This window comes from Phascolarctos cinereus, unplaced genomic scaffold (assembly GCF_003287225.1).
Source record: "Phascolarctos cinereus isolate Bilbo 61053 unplaced genomic scaffold, phaCin_HiC Scaffold_135;HRSCAF=698, whole genome shotgun sequence".
NCBI classification, from domain to species: domain Eukaryota; kingdom Metazoa; phylum Chordata; class Mammalia; order Diprotodontia; family Phascolarctidae; genus Phascolarctos; species Phascolarctos cinereus.
The window spans coordinates 5,571-33,356 of NW_027555442.1; the positions used below are offsets into that span (position 1 = coordinate 5,571).

Genomic DNA, 27,786 nt, shown 5'->3' on the forward strand with positions numbered 1-27,786 from the left:
GAGGATGTGGGAAATTGTAATGCTAATACATTGTTGGTGGAGTTGTGAAATGATCCAACCATTTGGAGAACATTTGGAACTATGCCCAAAGGATACAAAAATGTGCATACCCTTTGATCCAGCAATAGCACTTCTAGGGCTATATCCCAAAGAGATCAAACAAATGGGAAAAGGACCCACACGTACAAAAATATACATAGCAGCTCTTTTTGTGGTGGCAAAGAATTGGAAATTGAGAGGCTGCCCATCAATTGGGGAATGGCTGAGCAAGTTGTGGTATATGAATGTAATGGAATACTGTTGTGCTATAAGAAATGATGAACAGGCAGACTTCAGGAAAACCTGGAAGACTTATATGGTCTGATGCTGAGTGAAGTGAGCAGAACCAAGAGACTTTGTACACAATAGCAGCCAAGTTATACAATGACTAAGAATGTTAAACTGAACCCTTCTCAGCATTACGAGGATCTAAGACATATCCAGAGGCCTTGGGAAGGAAAATGCTGTCCACATCCAAAGAAAGAACTATGGAAGTTCAATCACTCTTACTTATTTTTACCTTCTGTTGAGTTTTGTTTCATCTTTCTGATGGTTCCTCCTATTTGTTTTAATTTTTACTTACAACTTCACTAATGTGAAAATATGTTTAATGGGTATGTAAACGTAAAGCCTATGTCAGATTGTGTGCTGTCTTGGGGAGGGTGGGGGGAGAAAAAGGGACAAAAATTTTCAACTGAAAAGCATATGGAAAAAAAATTTTTTAAAAATAAAACAAAATTTACAAAAAAAGATGTGGGAAAATTGGAAAACTAATGCATTGTTGGTGTTGTGAAATGATCCAACCATTTTTGAGAACAATTTGGAACTATGCCCAAAGGACTATCAAAACGTGCATACCCTTTAACCCAGCAATAGCACTTCTAGGGCTATTTCCCAAAGAGATAATAAAAATGAGAAGAGGACCCACATGTACAAAAATATTCATTGCAGCTCTTTTTGTGGTGGTGAAGAATTGGAAATTGAGAGGCTGCCCATCAATTGGGGAATGGCTGAGCAAGTTGTGGTATATGAATATAATGGAATACTATTGTGCTATAAGAAATGATGAACAGTGTGACTTCAGAAAAACCTGGAAAGACTCATATGGTCTGATGCTGAGTAAAGTGACCAGCACCAAGAGAACATTGTGCAAAATAACAGCCATGTTGTGCGATGATTGATATTGATAAACAACCGTTAGCAATACAATGATCTAAGACATCTCCAGAAGCCTAGTGATGGAAAATGCTATCCACATCCAAAGAAAGAACTATGGAAGTTGAGTTGCTATCTTTTTTTTCTCTTATGCTGAGTTTTGTTTCCTCTTTCTGGTGGTTCCTCCTATTGATTTTAATTTTTATTTACAACATCACTAATATGAAAATATGTTTAATATGAATGAAAATGTATAGCCTATACCAGATTGTGCAACATCTTGGGGAGAGACGTGGGGAGGAAGGGGGGGGAAATTTAAACTCAAAAGCATATGGAAGTGATTGTTGATAAATCAAAAGAAATTAATAAAATAAAATTTTTTAAAAGAAAAAAATGGGAGGAATAAAAGACAAAACTGGTAGGGAGGCAGAAGAAATTAATAACAGGATGGTGAGAATACACAGAAGAACTATATTTGGAGATCACTGGCGCTCTCTCTGGAGGTGGATAGCATTCTTTTCATCATGAATCCTTTGGAATTGCCTTGGATCATTGTACTGATCAGAGTAGTCAATTTCACAAATGATCATCATTACAGCATTGCTCTTACTGTGCACAATGATCTCTTGGTTCTTCTCATTTAACTTTGCATCAGGTATACATAGTTCTTCGCATGCTTTTCTGAAATCATTCCCCTCAGGATTTATTGTAGCCTAATAGTATTCCATCACAAACATATGCCACAGCTTTTCCAGCCAACCCCCAATTGATGAGCATCTCAATTTCCACTTCTTTGCCACCAAAAGAAGAGCTGCTATGAATATTTTTATATGTCTAGGCACTTTTCTTTGTTCTTTGATCTCTCTGGAATATGGAGCTGATAGTGGTATTGCTGGGTCAAAGGGTATGTAGAGTTTTATATCCCTTTAGGCATAGTTGCAAAGTGTTGTCAAGAATGGTTGTACTAGTTCATTATTGCACCAGCAGTTCCCCTTGCAGAAAACCAAATGAAATATTATTTGTAACAACCGCTTAGTACACTGTCTGGTATAGAGTAGGCACTATAGAAATGTTTATTTCCTTCCCTTCCCCTTTATTTCTTCTTCCAAGTCCCAAGAATGTAGTTCATCTGGGCAAAGTTTCATGAATTCATAGAGAATAATTAGTTCCTCCCCAATTGGTAAATATTAAAAGGAGACAAGGCTGATGACTTTGCACAACTCTGCCTCACTTAAATCCAATTCACACATAAGTCAAGACATCCCTCTCATGATGGCACTGGTAGTCTTCAAGCATGAAGGACGTACAACAGCGATTTGTACCACACACATTCATGGACCTAGTTAAGACACTCATCCCCTCTTGCTCTGATTACTATAATCAGCTAGTGAGTCAGGTGCCCAAAATAGCTAATGCAGGAAGTCATCTTAAGATAAGGAGGAAAACAAATGTACCTGTCAAAACAATACCAAGTTTCCATGGGGAAAAAAAAAGATGGAGACAGCCCAGGATTGTTACCACAGAGCCTTGGGAATGCCAATGAACCCTGATTCCAGACCCCTTGACAACTGCTTCTGATCAGCACACAGACATCACTTCAAAAAGGACTGCAGGTCCTTACAAAAACCCTGAAGTAGAGTGTCAAGCAGTTACCATTCCCTTGCCACACTGAGCCTTCCCAGAGCATTGGTCCCCCTCTTCCATCCAACGGAATTATATCACCTTGGAAAATTTGTCCAAAGGTGCTATTCTACCAAATCCTCTTGCTTTGTTGGGGCAAAAGAGATTCTAAGAGCTTTACAAAGAAAATAAAATGATTCTTGTCCAACAGTGTGATACAGCCATCTCAATCCATCTCAGGAGAGCTGGTTGTTAAATTCTGAGTGTGAACATTTTCATCTTGGACATCTGACAAATACCACAAGTAAGAGCTGGATCTATTCTTTTATTTCTGTATTTAAGAATGTGATGGAGAAAATAGTAATAGTGCAGACTAAACTTAAAAGTGTGTCAAATATACATTTTATTTTGAGAGAGAGCTGGCTTTTAAGCATTTATCAGCACACATCTACATCCTGCCTCTATGGAGAATTTTTACAAGCATTCCCCCAAAAGCTGTCCAGCCTGGAAAGCTGTGGCTGGATTGCCATTTGCATTGTCAAAAGGAGTCCTCCCACTGATACAATCACAGACCCATTGAAAGTATATACCAATGGCAGAGAAGGCCATCTTGGCTCTACTATTTGCTACCACTCTGCCTTGGTCAGGTCCCTTCCCATACTTAGACCTCAGTTTCCTCCACCTAAATACTAACAATGTTAGACCAGAAAACCTAGCTCTCAGTCATCTCTTGTGATCCTGTGATACCCTAGTTCCCCCTACCCTGCCCCTAGTTTAGACATGAGGAAATTTCAGCAGGGACAGCCTAAGATTTACACAAGGTCATGCACCCAGTGAATGGCAGCCAAAACTGGGATCCTGCCTGAACTATGGTTTCACCCAAACAGAGATAAACTTTTTTCAGTGTTTATAGGAGACATGGACCCTGGTGACCACCCATAGACTCTTTTGAACCTGACGCAAACTTCTGAGCAGGATTAGATTTCTTTGAAACTTATCTATGTATCTAAACCAGCACTGCTATTATTTAATTCCTGCTGATTGGTTCCACACAGATGGAAGACACATGGTGCAAGGACAAGAAAGAGTGACCTACATTCAGAAGGGGGCTCACTTTTCATTATTTCATTTTTCCTAGTTGCATATAAAGATGGGAGCACACTTTGAATCAAACATCTGATCATTATGATCAGGGGAGACCTCATGCATGGAGACACAAGCTCATGAACACTTTTGGGTACTATCATGCTGGGGAGCCAGAAAGATTCTATCTGAGTGGTGAGGTCTTCCAAGTGCTCCCATTTGGGGATAAAATGGCACTGGGTCCATCAAACCCTCAAACCCTGCAGAGCATTCTAGACAAGATGGAATTCTACTTCATTCCCATTTGCTCTATTCTGAGTTCAATTTAGAGGCAATAAGCAGAAAAGCTATGTCATTATTAGACCTGTACATAGCTTTTAAAGTTATACACAAGTATAATTATAGTGCTTTACAATGGGTAATGCAATTTTTGTGCATCATCTCCTTTGACCACCACAAAGTATCATGTGAGCTCAGTAGTGCAAACCATGAGGTTGTTTGGGATACTGGCAAAGGGTCTGGATTTGGGGACAGAGGATCAAATCCAAGCTCTGCTGATGACTCTCTATGTCACCTTGGTCAAGCCACTTGTCTTAACTAAGGCTTCAGTTCCTCATATGTCAAATGAAGCCATTGGACTCAATATCTTCCAACTTTCCATCCAACTCTAACTATGATCCTATGGCTCTCTTTAGCACTGTAAGATTCATCAAGCATTTTATAGATATTATTTCCTTCAACTCTCATATCATTTCTGAAGCAAGCAGTGTAAGCATTGTTAACCTCTTTATACAAATGGAGACACGTGGACTTTGGATCCAAGTATGCTAACCAGGAAGTGGCATAGCAGGATTTGAACCCACAGCTTCCAACTCTACCTTAAGTTTCTGTATTGAGAGGTTTTCTATACTGATACAGATTGGTACTTTTTATACAACATGCTGTCCTAGAGAGGTTTTTGAGAGCACTAAGAGGAAAATTGAATTTTCCAAGATCATACAATAAATATTATTCTTCCTGATTTCAGGGACAACAGTTTATCCAATATGCCACATAAGAATAAAATGTGGGATTAGAAATATAAAAAGAGAAGTAAAGAGCTAGCAACTTTGGGTAGCCTGGCGGTAAGTCCTCCAGTCACAGAGATTTTCTCCGCTCTTCATCATTGCATATCTTATGGCAATTCCCTCATAAAAAAAAATGGAACATAGCTTTTATTCATGTCGAGGCTAAAAGAACTAACCAGTTTCAGATGGCTTGATATACAATGTGTCCCAAAAGTCCTGGATTGCATCAAGGTAGCTCCCTAGTTTCTAGAAATATATTTGACTAAATTGAAAAGAATTGAATTGAGGCAAATGTCAGCACTATGAAAGCCAAGACCTATTTGAGTTACAGCTCTATTACTACTTTTTTGTGCCTTAAAAAATTATTCTAAATTTAAACAACAAAAAAAAGTGCATACTCACAGATGAACACAAATGAGGACGTTACATGGAAGTATGAATTGTCATTTTTTACCTCTCAGTGTAAAATATCTATCATAATTTCCATATGGTATTTTCAAAGGTATTCTGCTGTTTGTGCTTTCTTCTTAATTTCCTTCTATCCACTTATATCTACTTAATTTTTTAATTTAACATTTTATTTTTTCCAATTACTTATGAAAATAATTTTAACATTAATTTCTTAAAATTTTGAATTCTAAATTCTCTCCCTCCTTCCCTCTCCTCATTGGGAAAGCAAGTAATGCAATAGAGGTTATACATATGCAGTCATGAAAAACACATTTTCATATTGCATTGTGAAAGAAAAAGGAAAAAAAAAACCAAGAACAATAAACAAAGCTGTTCAAGAAGTGTGCTTTCAATTGCATTCATATTCCATCAGTTCTTTCCCTGGAGTTGGAAAGTGTTTTTCATCATAAATCCTTTGGAACTGTTTTGGATCACTGTATTGCTGAGAATAGCTGTCACTCAGTTGATTATCACACAGTATTGCTGTTACTGTGTCCAGTGATCCCCTGATTTAGCTCCTTTCACTTTGAACCAGTGTATGTGAGCCTTTCTAGCTTTTTCTGACAGTATCCTGCCAGTTATTTCTTATCACATGAGTATCCACAACTGCACCAATAGTGCATTCATATCGCAATTTTCCCACATCTCCTTGAACATTTCTCTTTTTCCCTTTCTGTCATATTAGCCAATCTGATAGGTATGAGGTGGTACTTCAGAGTTGTTTTAATTTGCATTTCTCTAATCGATAGTGATTTAAAGCATTTTATAAGACTATGAATACCTTTGATTACTTCATCTGAAATATACCCATTCTTATTCTTTGACCATTTATCAATTGAGGAATGATCTGTGTTCCTATAAATTTAGCTCAGTTCTCCTAGGAATTGAGATATAAGGCCTCTGTCAGAGAAATTTTTGCTGTAATTTTTTCACAGTTCTCATTATAATATATTTCCCTCCATCCTATTTTCCACATTTATCTTTCTCTCTCCTTTCACTATGTCCATCTTCAAAAGTGTTTTGCTTCTGTCTACTGCCTTCCCAATCTAGCCTCCCTGCTATTAGCCTCTCCTTCTCTTGTCCCTTTTTCCTTCCATTTCCCTGTATGGTAAGATAGATTTCTATACTGAATTTAGTGTGTGTGTGTTAGTCCTTCTTTGAGTTAATTCCAATGAGATTAAGCTTCAAGAACTCCCCTCTCTATCCCTCTTTCCCTCCACTTGAAAGTTCTTTTCTGCATCTTTCTTGTGAGACTATTTCTCCATTCTACCTCCCACTTCCCCTTTCCCTCTTCCACCTCGGAATCACTCTTTCTTACTCCTTAATTTTATTTTTTATATCATTCTATCAAACCCATGACCTGTGTCTATATATACTCCTTCTAACTGCTGTAATAATGATTAGGTTCTTGGGAATTACATATATCGAATTCTCATGTAGCAATGTAAACACCATAATCTCATAGAATCCCTTAGGATTTACCTTTCCTTTAACTTTTCTTTTTGTCCTTCTCTTGAGTCTTGTGTTTGAAAATCAAATGTTCTATTCGGCTGTGCTCTTTTCCTCAGGAATATTTGAAAGTCCTCTAATTCACTAAATGTCCTTTTTTCACCTGAAGGATTAGACTTAGTTTTGGTGGATAGTTGATTCTTGGTTGAAATCTTAGCCTCTTTACCCTCCTAAATATACTAGTCCAAACCTAATCCTTTCAAGTGGAAGTTGATAAATTTTGTGTTATGCTGTCTGTTTTCCCACGATATTTGAATTGTACTAACTGCTTTACAATTATCTCATTTGATTCTCACAAAAACAACCCTGGGAATTGAGTGCTATTATTGTCCCCCATTTTACTGATAAGGAAAGTGAGTCAAACATAAGTTAAGTAAATTGCCCAGGGTAACACAGCTAGTAAGTGTCAGAATCTAGATTTGAACTAAAGTCTGCCTAAGTCCCAGTATGGCATACCATCCACTGTGCCACCTAGCTGCCCCAAAAGAGGGAGAGAGAAAGACAGATAGACAGGCACAGAGCCAGAGAGAGACATAAAGAGAAAGAGAAAGACAGAGAAAGAGACAAAAAGAGCCAGAGAGAGGAGAAAAGATGGAGGTAGAGAGAAGACAGAGGATATCTCAGCAGATGTCCATTTTTGAAGTCTCCAATCACTATTATTTCATATCTCCTCTCCCTAACTCCTTGCTTGTTTCCTCTTTCCATCTAGGTAAAAACAATAATATTGTTTCTATATTCCCCTCTGTTGATCTTCATTCCGTGGCTCCCCTTTTGCTTTTCCTCTTTCTGGAATTTCTTCACATGCTACTACTTACCCTTACCTTTCCCCTTATCTGTGCTTTGTCCTTTTCCTTTCAAATACTGTATACTCATTCCATTCATGGATCTCATCCTTCCATGTCTTGCTGATACCAAAAAGGTCAAATTTCCCTCCATCCTGGAGAATCAAAAATTCCCCTTGCCTGCTCCAAATACTTTGTGAACTAGTTTTTAGAGATCTGAGGCCATGAAATTTGTTGGGGGATCTTTCCACAGACTTGGCCTGCTGTCAATGTCAAGGTGTATTTTGCTACTATTCTTCCCACACTGTAGCTACCCATTATACTTAAAATGCATATGAAAACCACATAGGTAGGTTTCTTTCCCCACAACCTTTTCCTTTTCAACTTAAAGCCCTTTTAAAAAAGATTTCAAAGACTCCAGTCATATACCCCCTTACTAGCCCATGTGAGGTGAATGTTCTCCCTAAATCAGGAGCTTGTCATCCTTCAAGTTTAAACCACAGTCCAGAAGTCCAAACTCTTTCCTCATTTCTATAAAACCTTCTATTTTGCCCACTTCAGTTATGTGAGATAAAGCATTCCCAATCAGTCTCTCACTTTTTTCCCTAGAGTATTGCTCTTTCCTCTTTTTCTTTCTTCTTGGTGGTCATCAATACATAACAAAAACACTTTCAAGCCCTCCATTTATTTAATAGCCTCTATGACCTTTCAGTGCATTAGGAGTTAGAGGAGACTTACAGCATCTTTCCCTCTTAGCATGTAAAGTATTGTTCATCCTTCCTTTTGGAAGAGGACCAATGACATCTTGGGGTGATGTCTTGAATTGTTCATGAATTATATTTAAATGAAGGGGTCAGCTTCACTCTCTCTTTCAGCAAAAGTTTGGGGCAAGATAAAAGTCAGGAAGACTGGTGATGGCACAGGATATATTAAATGGCCTTGGCAGCTTTGATGTCTGACTAAGATCCAGCTGCCTTCATGGCCATTGGAATAATTGTTTTCATCCACTCATTCCACAAGGGGAAGTCGCTATATGCTTTAGGTTGACATCCCCCTAAGTCAGAAATGGGTTTCAGGCCTGTCACTTACCCTCAACTTGATTTAGCTGGTCAGCCAAGATGGTTTTAGCAGGATTTGGCCATAGCACATACTACAGCTTCTTGGGGGCTACAGGTGAGAGCTGTAAATACTGTATCCTTGTATGGTCCCTTCTGATTACTCACTGTTATTTACCTTTGTACCTAGGTATATAGTTGTACAGATGACTGGGCTTGGAATCAGGAAGACTCCTTCTGAGTTCAAATCCGGCTTCAGACACTTACTAACTGTGTGACCCTGGGCAAGTCACTTAACCCTGTTTGATTCAGTTCCTCATCTACTAAATAAGCTGAAGAAGGAAATGGCAGACTGCTCCAGGATCTTGTCCAAGAAAAGCCCAAAAGAGGTCATAAAGAGGTGAAAAAGTGGCCAATAGGTAGATAGTTTTTCTAGGAGTTTGGCCATGGAAAGGAAGAAAGAGAGATGAAGGCAATATAATTGAGACTGAACAGAGCATGTAGAGGGATTCCCAGGTGGCTTTGCTGCTGGCCATGTGTGACTCAGCACTCTTGTGCCTCTAAGATGAAAAGCCAGTCATGCAGGACTCAGATATCCTGAGCCTCGCAAAAGTGGAAGCAAATCTATTGTTGACTCAGCAGATGTTCAAAAAGGCATACTTTGTCTTTTCAAAGTTACAAAAGTTCTGAGTAAAATATAGGCAGAAAGAGTCAGCCAGGGAATCTCTGGGAATGAGATTTTTTTGATTAGTTTTGTTTTAAGGATGAGGGAGAAGTGCATTTTACAGTAAGCAATAGGATAGGAATCAATGGATTTAAGAATATTGAAAATTAGGGAAAGACAGGGGAGGTTAGAAGGTGAAACATCTCAGCAGAGAGAGGGGGATGTGAGAGCAAAGGCCAAAGTAGTGGGGTGAGTGGTTAGAAAAAGAGATGCTACCTTCTTTTTTTTTCTTTCCATTTCCTCTGCCATATTAGAAGAAAAGAAAGAAAGTGTGTGTGATGGTAGAGAGTAATTAAGAATAAAGAATTTTAGAAAAGAATAAATTAGCAATACATAATCTCAATTTTTTCAGTGATGTATTAAGTTCAGTGTTATGGTGAGAGGGAAGGAGTGAGATGAAAGGAGAGGCCCCAGTAAAGAAGAGTAATCTTAGAATAGATACTGAAGGGAGAGGGTAGTCAGTTGGGGCAGAGATCTGTGTTCACTTGCAAGGTTATAATAACAGAGAAGGCAAGTGGTAGCAATAATTTCTTGCTAGAATTCAGTAAAGTAGTGCACGTCCCATAGGAAAAAGGGATGTGGGATTTGAAAGTGGAGAGCAAGTTGAGTTGGAACTGGCTCACTATTGGGTCAAGGTGCAGAAAGGAGGAAAGTGAAATGAGAAATGCAGTAAGGACCTAAAGCACTGATGAATGGACTCACCCCACTGATCAAAGTATCATAGATGGAGACTCATTAGGGAATTCTGAGCCTACCTAATCCAACCCATTCATTGTAGAGGTGAAGAATCTGTTGTGAGAACAAATGGTGAAGTGACTTGCCCAAAGCCACACAAGTTGTTATCATTAGGGGCAGGATTGATCTCAGATCCTCTGCCCCCAAAGCCAGGAATCCTTCCCTGTTACCACATTTTCTTTGAAGTCATGAATCCTCAGTGTATGGAAGGAAAAACACATATTTGCATGTCTGGAGTTGTTAGCAACATAGCCCTGTTCATTCTCCCCCAAATTCACAAACAAGAGCTATATAATAAAAAATAGGATCATCTGGAAGGAAACATGAAAAGAAAAGTACAAACAAATATGGTTTGGAGGGGGGGATATTTTGCAGATCTTCCTCCACACCCTAAATCTAGAATTGAGGATTTGCCTGGAGGTATTGGTTCAAGGGTTGCACATGAATGTCTATAATGCAGCCCCATCACATAATGACATACAAGATACTCAACAAGGCTGTCATGTCTCTGAAATTTAAAACTCATTTTAATCAAGATGTGGGAATTTTTCTTTCTCTCAAGGGGATTCCAGGAAAAAATGAGAGTATTCAGTACAGAAGATGAACCAGCTTGCTATTTTACCAAATGGACTTTTTGTTCTTCCTTAGTGAGGAAGAAAGCATAGTTGGTAAGGTGGTGGAATTTTGGTGAATCCAACATAATTGGGCTTTATTCTAATTTCACTAGGATCTCCAACTGGTTTGAGAGTGAAGTTCTGTAGAATGGTGGTAAGGAACAAAAACACCTCCATCTTTGCCAGGCCCTCTCCAGCACAAGATCGTTTTCCTAAAAAGAAATGAACTTCTGCTTAGTAATCTTCATGGAATATCACAGTCAGCCAGAGTGAAACAAACTTGTTGATCCAGCACAATAATGCGAAAAGTAGTAAAAGAGAAATATGTAGATGGGCAGAAATGGTGACAACTATTATTATAAGTAATAGTTCAACCATTCATGGCCATAAGGAGAAGGAAGAAAATCCTTCTTCACACAATTCTTCTCATACTAAGCCAGAATTCCACTAAAATAAGAGTGCAGGTGAGCCAGCCAAGAGGCTCAGCTCATCTACTGACGGATCTGAGAAAAAGCCAGGTCATGGGAATATTAGAAAAGACAGTGTATGTCATGTCAGAGTGGGCTATGTGTCTTCAGAAAAACTGCCAGGAGAAGGCTCAGTAAGAGGAGAGTGGGAGGGGGAGAATAGGATTCTCCTTTTAGGGTGAGAGGTAGAGATGAGAAGGGGTTTTTTTTACCAGCAGAAAAAGGCATGAAGTGGTCACTTTTTTGAATTTCCCGTTCTCATCCAGGAAGTGCTGTGGGTCAAACTGGTCAGCCTTGGGAAACTCTTTCTTGTCATGCAACACTGGGGTGAGCAGTGGGAATATTGTTGTGCCCTAAAGGGAAGAAATTCCAGAGGAGAGTCAGGTATCATTATGAATATCCTTTGTACTCTAGTCCCAAGAATCTTCAGAGACTCACTATGTTCTCTAGTACAAAATGCATACTTCTTTGCATGTGCATGAGATGTCACGCCATTAAGAATCTGCTTAGGCCCCAGTCTAGCTTTCCAGAGTGATGTCCCCATTATTGTCCCCATCAAGCCCTCCTTCTGGCTCCAGCTGAACTAGTCCAGCTGCTGTTCCCCATCCACAAGGCCCCCTCTATGGTCTTCATGCCTTTATAGTGACCATGTCCCACACCTGGAAGCCACTCCTTGCTCACTTCAGCCTTTTAGATTCTCCAGCTTTCTTCAAGGATTGGCCTGGGTAACCCTCTTACAGGAAACCTTGGCTGAGGTGTTAAGCTCTTTGTGCTCTCCCTACCCTCAGTTCTTTGGACTATACATCATGTGTGCACCTGCTGCCTGTGGGACTCTGAGCAGAACATACGAATGGCCAGTGCCCCAGGCAATGCTTAAGGACTCTAGGGGCACACCAGGCTACCTCCTGAGGGAATTTCTTCAGCAAGAAGCCACTTTGCCAATCAAATCACAGCTTGGGTCTCAAGGAAAGAAATGATACTTTAGGCTGACTTTTCTGGTTCCAAACTCAGCTCCCTCCTGCACAAGCCAAAGTCTTCAATGGTCAAAACCCTTCTACTGTCTCCTTGTTTCAATAGCACTTGGCCTAGCAATTTTCACAGGTTGGTTCTTACTGAAGCTTTGATGATTTGAACTGAGCAATGCCTCTGTGGGGTACATTAAATGTGAAGTTAGGTGTGATGCTCCCTTCACTTTTCCTTGAGGGAGAATAGTTTTGCTCAGCCATTGCTAGGAAACTTCAATCTAATTCATTTTAATTCATTCACTGTTTATTTAGCAACCCCAGAAAGCAGTATTTTAGAGTCTAAAGACCTAGGTTCAAGTCTCAGCTCCAACACTGAAATGATCTTAGGGAAGTCATTACACCTGAGACTCAATGTCCCTAGCTCCAACACTGAAATGATCTTAGGGAAGTCATTACACCTGAGACTCAATGTCCCTATGTACACAATGGGACAGATAATAGTATTTATACATTCTGCTTCACTGCCTACTAAGAGAAAAGGACAAAAACATTTCTCTTGAGCAACCTCACCCTGTTACGTTCCCTGTACATTTTCTTTCCAGAGCATTACTGTGGTGAATGAGAAGCAGGAAGAACAGAGATAAGGGCACACTTTTCTCTTATTCTTCATTTAGCACCACATGCAAGTAGGCTGTATGTAATAAAGCACTGCCTCAAGGAGAACTTTAAGTGAGATCATGACAATGGGACTCCAGTTTCTCATGTCCATGATGAGATCATTGGAATAAATAGTGTTTAACATCCCATTCTCCCAAGACTACTAACTTTGGGGAGGATATATTCTTGGAAATGGATGTCCTGGTTCACTGCATGGGGTACGTTGAGAGGTATGAGGTCAATGAATCTTTGCACTTCATGCACCACAGCATCCATATAGGGCATATCTTGTCTGTCCTTTATGGAAGGAAGTCGATTATGTCCAATCACACGTTCAATTTCCTCATGAATTTTTGCTGCAGAGACAAAAAATACAAATCACCACTCAATGTTCCACTCTCCTGGGAATGCTCAACTGAGCCTGTTTGCAATATCTGCCTGATGTTAGGACCTGAGATGATTCTCAGATGGGCTCAGTGTCCTCCTCCTACTCAGTTAAGGATACAAAGGCTTCTGTAACAGCAATAGGATAAACTTCCATGATTTACTGGATAGGACTCAGAAAGAATTGTGTTTACATTTCTCTTTAGACACTACCTGTGTAAATTCAGGCAAGTCATTAAATCTATGTAAGCTTCATTTTGCTTATCACAAAAATGAGGATCATGAATTATCTGTCTTCTAAGGTTCCTTACTCCTCTAACCCTATTATCGTATGATTTATAAAATGGAGATTAAAAACTGCACCTCCTTTAGCAGAACAAATGAAATTACATGTCAAGTTATTTGTAACCCTCACATTCTTTATGATTATTATGCCAGCTCTTATTGTCAAAGCAAGTAGATGCCTTCATTTGAATTTGATAGTGCTGGTGATGGCATTATCATCTTGATTTAAACCATTCACCAGCTGTGTATCTCAGCTCCTGTCTCAATACCCTGAGCTGCTGAGGCATAGAATCTCAGCATTACAGGTGACATGTTTTCACCTAGGGCCATCCATAGCTGAACAGGAATCCTGACTCTAATGGACTGAACAAAGGGTCAACCAGCCTTTGCTTGAGAATCTCTAGTAGCAAGAACTCACTATTTCCTGCACAGCTGAATGGACTTTGGAGAATTTTAATAGTTGGTAAGTCTTTCCTTACATGAAGTCTCCATTTGTCAATTTGTAAGGTCTACCTATGGCTCCTACTTCTGCCTCCTTAGATCCAGCAGTACTATGCCTGGCAGAAGGTAAGCCATTTGAGGAAAGGGGTGTTTCATTTGAGTCTTTATATGCTAAGCATAGAACTGAGGGTGCACAGTGGGAGCATTTATGTGTTCTTTAAAGTGAATTGAATTCCCCTAATACACCTCCACATGCTTAAATAACAAACAGGTCTTGTTCAAGGGTCCTGTTTTCTTCAATATGCTACTGTCTGACCTGTTGCTGATCTGTGAGGAAGTCATGCAAATCCAATAGGGGGAAAGGAGAGACAAGCTCCTGAGCAAGCTGCAGGGATGGGAAAGCAAGCCTGGTCTGAAAGCATGGCAATTCTTGTACTTTACCTTGGACCTCAGGATGTTTCAGAATGAGCAGCAGGCCATATCTTATGGTGCTGTTGGTTGTCTCTGTTCCTGCACTAAATAAATCTACTCCTGTCATTTTTAGATTTTCCAAGTCAAATTCAGACTGGGGATTATCTTTCTCCTAAGGAGAAATACAAAATAGATTAAGTAATGAGAGACAGCAGGGAAAGCCATTAGTAACCATGTGAAGTCTTAAAGTTTCCTTAAGCCCTCCCCCACCTTCATTTCCCTACTCTAAGAGAGAAAACCTTCCTAATGCTCTTAGGTTTCCCCTGTTCATCCACAGGCTTACCTTTCCCAGGCAACCTTCTTCCATCCAGAAACATGACATAGTGAAAGAGCACTAGGCTTTGAATCAGAAGATCTGAATTAAACTTTATTCTCAGCTAAGGGGTCTGTGTCCATGGGAAAGTCATTAATTTTTCTGGGCCTCAGTTTCTCATATGTAACAGGGAGCTGGATCCTTTCAGCTCTCTATTTATTATCTATGATATATGTGGCATGGTGAGGACCTGATAAAGTAATTCACTTAAAAAGTTTATAACCTGCTAAGAGACCTGCATGCAGATACTTTTACAAAGCAGGACAGCATTTTAGTTTAAAAGAAAAAAAAAGAAGAAGGGATTTCAGATTTTCAGAACAGGGAACTGAGAGAAAAGTCTTGGGCAGGGAATACAGAATTTCAAATTTTGTAGGGAGAAGGAAATTCAACCAGCCAATCTGTAACTGATCAGAAGTTTCCTTTTCAAAATCTCCCTTAAGTGGTCAGCCAGCCCCAGGTTGAAGATTTCCTTACATGGGGAATTTATTACTTAATGAAGAAATTATTACATCTTGGACATTATCCCCTTGTGTGGAGATTAAATGTGTCTCTGTAACTTCAAATGACTTATGAGTTCTGCCTTCTGGGAAATGAGGAAGCAAGGAATTCTAACCCTTTTCTGGGACAGCCCTTAAAATTAGGTGGCTGCTAAGACTCCTTCCAACCCACAGATTCTATGAAATTCTATGAAATACGCAAGCTCCTAGGATTTATAGCTAGGACACATCTTGGAGATCAACTGGCCAGCACATTCATTTTAAAGAAAAGAAACTTGAGGCCTACAGAGGTGAAACAATAATATTAAAATCAAAGCAGATGAAGTTATAGTACTAAATAAGTAATCCTGCAAATACAAGCTTCATCCTGAACAAAATAAGATGGACTTACAGCCATCATCTTGTAAAAATGAACAATTTTGAAAGATTTATGAACTCATGTCAATTCAATTAGCAAACATGAGCACAGAGGACTAATGATGAAGAATGGTACCTACTTTCTGAGAGAGAATTCATGGACTAGTATGTAGAAATGGACACATTTTTGGACATGGCCAATATAGAAATGTATTTTTCTTCATTATGCTTGTTTGTTAAGAAGGTTATTATTTTTTTTTCATTGGTGGGAGAAAATAAATATTTGATAAAAGAGACAGACTTCAAGAAAAAGGGGGTTTCAGGCATTTCCTAAAAAACAGAAACTCAACATGAGTCAATTATTTGACCTGCAAAACTTCAAACCAGACAAGCATAAAGTAAATAAATTAATGAGAAAAGATAAAGCAATGGAATCAATACTCTCATGCTTTTATGTCAGCTTAACACTATTTTTAAAAAATCTCCCATTGGCCTCAGGGCCCTGGAAAAAAATGAAAATTGCAGAGGCAATAGAAACAGAGTGGCAAATATATGGAAGGATGTTAAAAAGTTCTTAAGGATACCTTCATTTCAACCTGAAAGAAAGTCTCTAGTGAACAGTTCAATGATGTACTGGTTCTGTAGTGTTTAACATTTTTGTCAGTATATGAAATCAGTCAATCAACAAGGAAGTATAAAATGTATTTTCTGTGCCAAGCAGAATGCCAGGTAATGGCGATATAAAAGCAAAGGATAAAACTAAGACAGCCCCTACCCTCTGGGAGTTTCGATTCTACTGAAGGAATACAATACATATAAATATAAGTACACATGGGATCCATGGAAAATAAATGCACAGATATTGGGGGTGGGATATTAACAACAGGAAGAATAAGAGAAGCTACTTGAAAGAGGTAGCACTGAGTGTGAACGGATATTAGGGCTGCTAAGAGTTGAGGAAAGAGAGTGAGAGCATTCCAGGGAGGGGGGCCAGACTGTATAAAGGTAAAGAGGCAAAAGATGGAATATTGTGTACAAAGAAGAGCAAGCAGGGCAGCTTGGCTGGAGCACAGAGGGAGGCTGTGAGAGGAAGAATGTGTAAGCAGCCTAGAAAGAGAGGCTGCAGCCAAATTGTGAAGGGCTTTAAATGCCAAATACATGAGTTAGTGTTTTGTCTTAGGAGCCCTGAAGCTTCCTATCATGGGAATAACCCAGAGAGTCTTGCACTTTATGCATGTTAACTTGGCAGATTTGTGAAGAATGGATTGAGGGTCTGGATGCTTGGAGAGCTGGTAGGAGAGAATTGTCACTGTCTGGGTAAGAGATGCTGGTGATCTGAACTAAGGTGGTTATGATGTGAATACAGAGAGGAAAGAGTTCATGACACTGCCATGATGGTGTTGGGGGGAGAGAACACATTTACTCTCTCCTCCCCACCTCCAGCCCTGAATTCTCATGACTTACTTGGACAATCAAGAAAGATCTTCTTCCACATTGTTTAATGCTCCCAAACCCAGTTTTCCTTCTAGGGGCTGTTTAATGCATTGATTGCACGGATGGGGAGCCTGCAGATGTCAGGCCACATGTAGCTTTCTAGATCCTTAAGGGTGGCCTTTTGACTGAATCCAGATTTTAGGTTTGTTCTGTAAAATTAAAAGGCCTCATGTGGCCTGAAGGCCACAGGCTCCCCACCCCTGATTTAGACTCTAAAGGAAGGCAGGAAAGAAGTACTTATGAAGCATCTAAATGTGCTAAGCACCTTACAAATAGTACCTCATTTGATCTTTACAATGACCATAGGGGTCCATATTATTATGTCCATCTTACAATTGAAGAAATGAAGGCAGACAGAGGTTAAGTGACTTGCTCAGTGTTATACTATACACTATACTATATTATAGTATCTTATACTATATTATATTAATACTACGCTGTTTATACTATACTATACTATGCTATGCTATGCTATGCTATGCTATGCTATGCTATGCTATGCTATGCTATGCTATCCTATCCTAACCTATACTATACTATACTATACTATACTATCGTATACCATGTCTGACTCCAGATTTGAACACAAGTCTTTTGGACTTCAGGCTTAGCACTCCATCCATACCTGGCTTCCTGTGTCAGTCTGACTGGAACCATGTAGGACTGGAGGACAGTTAAGGATTAACTAGAATGTTGGGCTGATGTCCTGATGACAACTCTGAGCTGGGGAGAGTATGAGATACCATAAATGCTTTATTTGTTTTCTGAATTGGTTTGTGGGTTTGTAGGAGACTTTTGTATCATCTTCATTTTTCTGTGAGGCAAACTTGATACTGTTCCCTTCCTTAAATTAATTAATTTTGAGTGATTTTATGAGAGCAAGTCATAGTTAGAATTTCTAATAATAACTAGTATTTTATAATGTTTTAAAGTTAACGATATCATTTAGAAACATTATCGTCATTACCATTCTGGGAGACAAATGCTATTATTCCCATTTTACAAATCAGGAAAATTTACCCAGGATTACACAGCTAAGAAGTGTCTGAATTTGGCTCTGAACTCAAGTCTTTTTGACTCCAAGCCCTGCTCTGCATCCCATTTCTCCTGTTTAGAGCTTACTTTGTATACATTTGTCTACATATAAACTCCCCCAGAAGATTGTGACTCCTTGAGGGCAGGGGCTGTCTTTTGCTTCTTTTGTGTCTTTGGCACTTAGCAGAGTGCCTGGCATATAGTAGTTGCTTGGTAAATATTTATTAGTCGATTCCTATTATCACTCTCCAATACAATATCCCCTTCCAAACAGGAAAGTCCAGATCACCAGCTCATCACCCAGAAAAGCAGAACTCTTTCAATCTCATTTTTCCATCCAGACTTCAGATAAGGGATACGAGCAGACCAAAGACCAGTTACTAGAAAGCCAGTGGCATCCTTGGGGGATGTGGGTACTTTGAGGTTCTCTCTCATGTCCCTTTCTGTGCTTGTGGCCTGTAAGAATCCTTGGAATATCAGCCTTACTCAACAAGTAAGGTGCTTCCCCCATGCATCTTACCTGCTGCATTTTGGAGAGGTAGCAGTCAATGAAGTCCTGAGGGTTGTTGGGGTCCAGGACCTTCTGATGCTCTTTCACTCTTTCCAAAATGAAATCTTTAAGTTCCTCATTAATGTTAAAAATTCTTTTGTGTTCTCCAGGGAGGTATGTTCTGAATGCTGGTAAAAAGTTGTAGAGCTGCATACACACACCCCAAACCAAAACAAACACATGTGAGTTTACTATCATGAAGAAACTATTTAAAATCTCTCATTATAAATTAGAGATTCCATTTCTTTTTTGAATCTAATTAAATTTTTCATTGACAAAATATATTTTCTCTCTCATCTTCACTGCACATTGGTTCAAAGAAAAAGAAAAACAAAACCATCAAAACAAATACACATAATTAAGCAAAAGAAATCCCTACCTTGTCAAGAGTTTCATAAATCCTCTCAAATCTAACCTTAAGTTGTCAAATATAGCAAAACTAATCTATCTGGTGCTGTGCTACCCACTGAGATGACCAGATGGCATCATATTATGTCGTTGTTCAAAAGAAGCTCATATTTGAGTTAAGGGGAAATCTACTTGCCTTCGAATGGCCAACATAAAAAAAAAGAAGATAAGCAGACACAAAGGTATCCAATTAATTCAGTTCAATTCACATTAAGTTAATAAAATGCATCAAGCATTTTTTCCATACTCACTATGAACCAAGTCCTAGGCTATGGTGATATAGACAACAATGAAGCAGTCTTCATCCTCAAAAAATTTACGTTCTACCACAGAAGGGTTTAGCTAGAGTACCTATTCCAGACTGTTAAGTACATATACCAGACTGTAAGTGGAACACAACATAGGCAAAGGAAACGAAAGCTTGTTTTTCAGCTGGATGAGGATCTTCAGTTCTGGCTTCAGTGGATGAAGGTTTTCATCCTACATGTCCATCCATTGTAGAGGCCGAGCTAGATCACTACAAGAATCAGTGTAGGTTACTGATCTAAGTGGCTTGCCCTTCCTATTCTCTCCTGGATGGCCTGAGCAGGTCCTTTTTTGATATCTATTTTGCTTGCTCACATCTATGAAGAGATTCCCCAGGCCCCAGTCAAACACTTCTCCATATAACTTCAATTTTGGTGATCTAGAACTAGTGCAGGTGCCAACTAGGAACAGGATATCTACCTAATATCTTATGTGAGAGCCAAAGATATTGCGTGATGTTATTGTCCTTGAGTGGCATGTGTGTGTGAATGTGTGTGTGTGTTCTCATGGGTGTTGGGACCTTTGCTAAGAGATGAGAGGCTATGGTATATTGATCTTGTTGCTGAAACTCAGCAAACAACCACAAAATAAGAAGAGAGTTATGGCCTTACCTGTATCCATGGTTTATTAAAGAGGCGGAAGTTTTCATTTAACAAGTTCATCAGATAGAGAAATTTCTTATCATTGTACTTGAATCGGTCACGGAAGAGGATAGAGCAGATCACATTGCATGGCGCACAGCTAAGGATGAAGGTGGGATCAGTGGGCTGACCTAATGTGGAGACAAGTTACCAAAGGGGAAAAAAACAACTTTAATAGAAATGTTTCCAATCAGATGGGATATGGGCATCATGCTTGGATAGGGTGCTTAGTTCTTTAAAGGCTAATGAATGTTATTCTCCTGGACAATGTCTTTACTTATAGGGAGGCTAAATGAGCTTCTAATGCCTGAGCACGAGAAACAAGAAGGGAGTTTTCTGACCCGGCAGAGTTATTATATGGTAAGTAGATGAAGGCAGAGACTTTTAAAATGATTCCCAAAGCAAATAGCATTTAGGACTGGGAGTGGGTGAGCAGTTGGACCCTACATGCCTAGGAAGAAAGAACTGAAAACCAACCCTTTGTTTTCCTGAGCTCCTCCACCAAGCATTGGGCTTCTTCTTGAACTCGCTCTTCAACGCTTCTCTTCCCCATCCCAAAGTTCCTTAGGGTCGTCAGGGTAAACCTGCGGTGTTGTTTCCACCTCTCTCCATGACTGAAAATAACTCCTAGATAGTAGAGAAGAGGACATTGATTATTCTTACATTGGGAGAGGGAGGGCACAGTGTGTATGGTGGTTAAGGAGTTTCTGGCTTAGTTCATTGATCAAGTTTAATTTTATTCAATTCACACTAAAATACAATGACAGAATGGTAGGTACCAGGTACCTACTACATAAAGGTCTTCTACTAGGTACTGAGAATAGAACAATTAAAATGAAACCAGTAACTGTGCTCCACAGGAGTACATTCTACTGGAGATACTTTGCCATACATTTTGCTTTTCTGTGACTCTTTACAGAAAACTAAACTTACCATGTCCTCTGGCTAAGTCTTCGAATATTGGAATGTCTCCTCTATCCATAAAAATATTTCCTTGATCAATTAGAGCTTCCTTCGTAATGTTATATCCATGTAGCACCACAACACGCTGGGTTCCAATATAAAGAGTATAGATGGAGCCATATTTTTCAGCCAGCTGTGAAAATGGCAAGAAATAGGATGAATTCAGTGTGAAACTTTAGAAACTGAGAATTTCTCCTCACAACTGCTTCATAACATGCCATATGCATGAGTACATGTACGTATGCATGAAGCTATTACACTTTCTAACTGGGTGATCGTACCACCTCTGGCTTTATTGATCATTTATATGTAGAAGATTCCCACATTCATATGACTAGAGATTATCACTTTTCAATTCCACGTAGCCAACTGCTTAGAAATGGATTTCTCAACCTGGATGTCCTATTGGCATTGCAAACTTAATATGTCCACAGCACAACTCGTTTGTTTTCCCATAAAACTACCCTTTCCTCCAAACTTACCCAAACTAGTCACCCTAATAAATCGACCTGAGGGAAAGAGAAGAAGAAATGTGAAGAAAGGAAAAATCAAAATACCACCAACTTGCCTTGGAAAATAATTGAAATGACCCAGGACCGTTACTCAAGAACCTTTGTAATTGACCTTTTCATATCAATGACTCCTGCCCTTAGACCCTAGGCTCTGCTTTCAGTCCAGGCCAAACACTCATCCTTTCAATGAGGAGCAGTCACTGTAGAGAAGGGCCCCACCTTCCTCACCTTCACCACTACCAGTTACTAAACAACTGACTAATTTGTTAATTTTCCCTAAGAAGCACAATGCCTTTCCAACTGACATGCATCTAAAATATCTTACTCTGTATTGTCTCCACAATAGTGAGCACATAGTAGGTACTTCATAAATGATATTTTATCCATTCTTTCAATGGCTTACAATTTCAATCCTCTGCTTCTAGTATTTCTCCTTTGCAATGAATAATCTGCACAACTAACAACTTAATATTCCTCTGCTACTGTTCTGACTGTGCCATTCCTCTACTCAAAAGTCTGCAGGGGCTCCCTACTGCCTCCCTGACTTGGCACTTAAATGCCTCCACAGCTGCCTCCAACCCAATTGTCTAAATTGATTTTGTATGACCCCTCATCCCACACTTCATATTCTTGCCACGTCCCCTCTTAGCTATATTATCTGCCACCTCCTTGCCTTTGCCCAGACTGTCTACCATGCCTGGAATTTATTCCCATTCTCTCTTCCAATAAGAATCTTTTTCTTCCCTCAAGGTCCTGCTCAGGAGTTCTCTCCTACTTGAAACTTTTTGACTGCCCCCATTATAAATGCTTTATCTGTCCTCTAGTTACCTTCTACTTGGTTATCTATGAATTTTTTGTATCCTTCTAGTAAAACATAAGCTCCTGGAGGACAGGAACTATTTTCTTTTCTTTTTTTGTCTTTTCTTTCTTTCTTTTTTTTAAGCAATTGGGGTTAAGGGACTTGCCAGGGTCACACAGCTAGTAAGTGTGAAGTGTTTGGTCTGATGCTGGATCTGAACTCAGGTCCTGCCCCGAACTATTTTCTTTTCAAGGAGAGATAGTTGCATTAACCACATGTTTCTCTCCTGTGTCTGGCACAGTGCCTGGCACATGGAAGTTAATGAAGAAATTCTCATTGAATGATTAGTTTTTGTCTTTGTATTCACAGAGCCTAGTATGATGCATTGCAAGGGAAGAATATTTGGTCCTGTAATATAATTTCTTCTGCTGCTGCCAAAATTTTGGCAAGACAACCAATGCTTGCCTAACATCATTGCTAATGGAGATATCACTCATAGAGCCCTTGATTCACACCATCCATTACATAGGATTCTAAATCACCATGACTCTTGATTCAGTTATCTATTTGAAGCCTTTGTGTCTCCTCCTACAGCCCAAGCAGCCAGATCTAAACCCCAAATCCAGTCCCTTTACCTTAGAGAATGATTCAGACATGTTCTTCAAATCCAATTGCAGGATGTTGCCAATAATGGGAAGAGGAATGGGACCTGGGGGAAGCTTCCTCCTTTTGAATCCTTGTCTCCATAGAGACAAAAAGATCAGCAAAAGAACACAGGTCAGTAGGGCAGTAGAGGTGAGTCCCCAAGGATCCATTCCTGACAGATGGTCCTACAACTCTCAGAGGTATCAACTCAGATGGCAGACTTTTATCATCATTGGTAGAAAACAAGGGGTGGGAATGCCCAGCCAATAAACATTTAGTCCTTGTAGGCAAACAGGATTTTTTTTCCATTAACTCTGATTAGTTTAGCAATCAAGAGGTTATTATGTTGTTTTTTGTTTGTTTTAGACTCTGTCCCTGACCCTAAACTGGCACTAAATTACATAAGGAGAATGGGAAAGGGGGAAGGCTTTTGTCCAGCTCATTTTGTTGGAGGTCATGGGCTGTCAACAATCAAATTTCTGTTGGCCCATGAGTGTGTGTTTAGCAAGGAGGGCAAATCTCCAAATTCAACCTGAGAGGAGGTTGTGGTGGAGATCAGATTGTCAGTAGGCTTGACCTCATGTTAAAGGGCTCAGATGTTATTTCTTATCTCTTCAACTATGTCAGGCTTAATTGCCTTCTTAACCATACTTGTTCATTCTTTACTTTGAAGAACATTCTTCTTGAGAGAGAAGATGGCAGCAAAATAGGTATCAACAGGCTTTGCCAAGATGGAGCCAAGATGGTGGAGCCAAGATGGTAGAGTATAGGGAGGGACTCACTTGAGCTCCCTCCCAAACACCACCAACTACCTTTTTTAAAATGACTCTAAACAAATTCTAGAGCAACAGAACCCACCAAAAGACAGAGTAAAACAAATTTCCAGCCCAAGACAACTTGGAAGTTTGGCAGGAGAGGTCTGTTGCACCAGGTGAGAGAGGAGTGCAGCACAGTATAGGCCACACCAGCCCAGATCCGGCCCAGCAAACAAGGAATTTGCCTTCAGAGGCCTTGTAAGTGACTGAATCAGTGGCAGCAGTGGCAGTGCCTGCTTGCAGAGCTCAGCACAGAAAGAGGTGGGGGGTGTCAAATAACAAGTCTGAAGGAGATTACAGGGATGTTTTTTTCCTAGCCCGGGGGCAGAATTCTGCTGTTTTTTTCCCTTACTTGGATCCAGGGCTCGATCCTGGGTGGCAGTCCCAGGTGAGGAAGAGCACTACCATTGCAGAGCTTGTGGCCACAGTGGAGGGGGAGCTCTCCTCACAGTTTCAGGGCAGAAAAGAGGGCTAGTGGATGTTCACAGACCAGAGCACAGACCAGGAAAGTGGTACACTTCTTTCCTTAGATCATACCACCTTGGAAGAACTGAAAACTTACAGGTTCCTAGAAGTATGTCTGAAAACTGCTGCACAAAACCCCTGAAACTTAGGACAGTTCACCCTCCACCCTGGGAGCAGAGCACTACTTGAACAAAGAGTTAAAAGTCAACTAATGGGCTGGGAAAATGAGCAAACAATGGAAAAACAAAAACCTCTGAGTATTGAAAGTTACTATGTGACAAGGAAGATCAAAACACATGCTCAGCAGAAGACAACAAAGTGAAAGATCTCACATTCAAGCCTCCAAGAAAAAAATATGAATTGGTCTGAGGCCATGGAAGAGCTCAGAAAGGATTTTGAAAATCTAGCAAGAGAGGTAAAGGAAAACTTGAGAAAAAAATGAGAGTGATGTAAGAAAATTGCGAAAAACAAGTCAACAGTGTGGTGAAAGAGATACAAAAAATATTGAAGGCCAAATGGTAAAAGAGATCCAAATACCCGATGAGGAGAAGAATGATTTAAAAAGGAGAATCGGACAAATGGAAAAGGAGTTCCAAAAGCTCGCTGAAGAAATTAATTCCTTAAAAATTAGAATGGAACAACTGGAACGTAATGTCTGTATGAGAAATCAAGAAACAATACAACAAAATCAAAAGAATGAAAAAAAAGAAACAATGTGAAATTTCTCACTGGAAAAACAACTGACCAAGGAAACAGATCCAGGAGAGATAATTTAAATTTATTGGATTACCTGAAAGCCATGATCAAAAAAAAGAGCCTAGGCTTCATCTTTCAAAAAATTATCAAGCAAAACTGCCCTGATATTCTAGAACCAGAGGGTAAAATAGAAATTGAAAGAATCCACTGATCTCCTCCTGAAAGGGATCCCAAAATGAAAATAGCCAGGAATATTGTATAGCCAAATTCCAGAGCTCCCAGGTGAAAGAGAAAATATTGCAAGCAGCCAGAAAGAAACAATTCAAGTGTCATAGAGCCACCATCAAAATAACACAAGATTTAGCTGCTCCTTCATTAAAGGATCAGAGGGCTTGGAATGTGATATTCCAAAGGGAAAAGAGCTAGGGTTAATTAATGCGTTGCTGCTGGAGTTGTGAACTGATTCAACCATTCTGTAGACCAATTTGGAACTATGCCCAAAGAACTGTAAAACCACGTATGCCCTTTGACCTACCAATGTCACCACTAGGTCTATATCCCAAAAGAGATAAAAAGGAAAAGGACTTAGAGGTACAAAAATATTTATAGTAGCTCATTTCTGGGAGCAAAGAATTAGAAATTGAGGGAATGCCCATCATTTGGGAAATGGCTGAAGAAGTTGTTGTAAATGATTATGGTGGAATACTTCTGTACTATAAGAAATGTTGAGCAGGATGCTCTCAGAAAAACGTGGAAAGACTTGCATGAACTGATGCAAAATGAAATGTACTGTGTGCAAAGTAACAGCCATATTGTAAGAGGATCAGCTATGAATGGCTTGGCTATTCTCAACAGTACAGCAATCCAAGACAATTCTTGAAGAACTTTCAATGAGAAATGTTGTCTGTCCCCAAAGAACTGACAGTGTCTGAATACAGACTGAAGCATACTTTTATTTTTTGCCAAAACGCTATAAAACTGTGCATGCCTTTTGACCCAGCAATACCACTACTACATCTGTATCTCACATAGATAAAGAACAAAAAGCAAAAGGACCTATGTGCACAAAAAATATTTGTAGTGGCTCTTTTTGTGGTGGCACAGAATTGGAAATTGAGGGGATGCTCATCAATTGGAAAATGCCTGGACGAGTTGTGGTATATGATTGTGATGAAATATTCTTGTGCGATTTTGTACCCAGAAAAGTAGGGTGCTCTTGGAAAAACCTAGAAGGACTTATGTGAACTGATTCAAAGTGAAATGAGCAGAACCAGGGCAACATTGTACACAGTAGCAACAATACTGCACAATGATCGGCTACAAGTGACTTAGCTACTCTCAGCAATGCAATAATCCAAAACGATTCCAAAAGTACTTATGATGAAAAATACTATCCACCTCCAGAGAAAGAAATGATGGAGTCTGGATGCAGATCAAAGCTTACTTTCTAAAAACTTTTTTTATTTTTCTGTTTTTGTTTTGTTTCTTTTTTTGGTCTGTTTTCTTTCACATGACTACTATGGAAATAGGTACTGCATGACTGCACGTGTAAAACCTATATTGCATTATTTACATTCTCAATGAGGGGGGAAGAAAGGGAGAGGATTTGGAACTCAATTTTTTATAAGGAATGTTAAAAATTGTTTTTATATGTAATTGGGAAAAAACAACACATTAAATTTAAAAATTAAGTGGATAAAAGGATAGAAGAAAATTAAGAAGAAACACAGACAAGCAGCAGAATAGTTTTGAAGGTTATATGTGAATTTGTTATAAACTTTTTTAATTGAGGGTTTCAACATGGCAACTGACAGTTCCACATAGCATCCTTATTTGTGTTCTCTTGTGAGTGCGGACATGCTCTTTTGTGATGTTTAAATTTAAAATAACTTTTTAAGGCACAAAAAAACTGGCAACAGATGAGCAACTCACACAGGTTCTGGCTTTCACAGCACTGACATTTATCTCAATTCAATTCCTTTCAATTTTCAATTTCTTTTCAATTCAGTTCCATAGAGTTCTAGAAACTGGGGAGCTATCTTGATGCAATCTAGGACTTTTGGGAAACATATGTCAAACCATTTGAATCCAGTCCTTTCTTTTAGCCTCCACATGAATAAAAGCCAGAATTGCCATAAGGTATGCAGTGGTGAGGAGCTGATAAATTTGCTGTGATTGGCAAGCTTACCTCCAGGCTACTCAAAACTGCTAATTCTTTTCTTTTCTGGTTATACTTCCAATCCCACATTTTATTCTTATGTGCATATTTGCTATGTGACCTTGGAAAAGTCAATTACCCTATTATTGCCCTCAGAAAATTCTAGGCAGCAAGTTATATAGAAAGTACCAATCCGCATCAGTATAGAAAAACTTTCAATAGAGAACTTTATGCAGAGTTGGAAGATGTGGGTTAAAATTCTACTATCCACGTCCTGGTTGTGCATACTTGGATAAGTCACTGAACTACTCAGGGTCCAGGTGTTTGCATTTGTAAAATGAGGTTAGTAACACTTGCATTAGTTGCTTTGGAAATGTTGTGAGACTTGAAGGAAATAATGCTTGTAAAATGCTTGGTAAATCTTCAAGTGCTAGAGAAAGTCATAGGATCACAACTGGACCTGGATGGGAACTTGGAAGCCATTGAGGCCAAGGCTTCATTTCACTTATGAGGAACTGAATCCTTAGTTAGGGCATGTGACTTTGCTAAGGTCACATAAGGAGATGTCAGCAGAGCTTGGATTTGAACCCAGCTCTTCTGACTCCCAGGATACCAAGCTGCCTCTCTAT

General features: G+C 39.4%; 1 pseudogene across 1 annotated transcript; it reads right to left on the reverse strand.

Moving 5' to 3' along the window:
- Positions 1-10,728: 10,728 nt before the first annotated feature.
- On the reverse strand, positions 10,729-23,238 carry LOC110204187 (cytochrome P450 2C23-like; annotated as a pseudogene). Its single transcript, XR_013484668.1, has 9 exons — positions 23,014-23,238; positions 21,038-21,200; positions 20,582-20,731; positions 20,075-20,235; positions 18,720-18,896; positions 14,474-14,615; positions 13,091-13,278; positions 11,513-11,653; positions 10,729-11,045 (listed from the first exon to the last, which is right to left on the reverse strand). The product of XR_013484668.1 is annotated as a cytochrome P450 2C23-like (transcript).
- Positions 23,239-27,786: the final 4,548 nt, after the last annotated feature.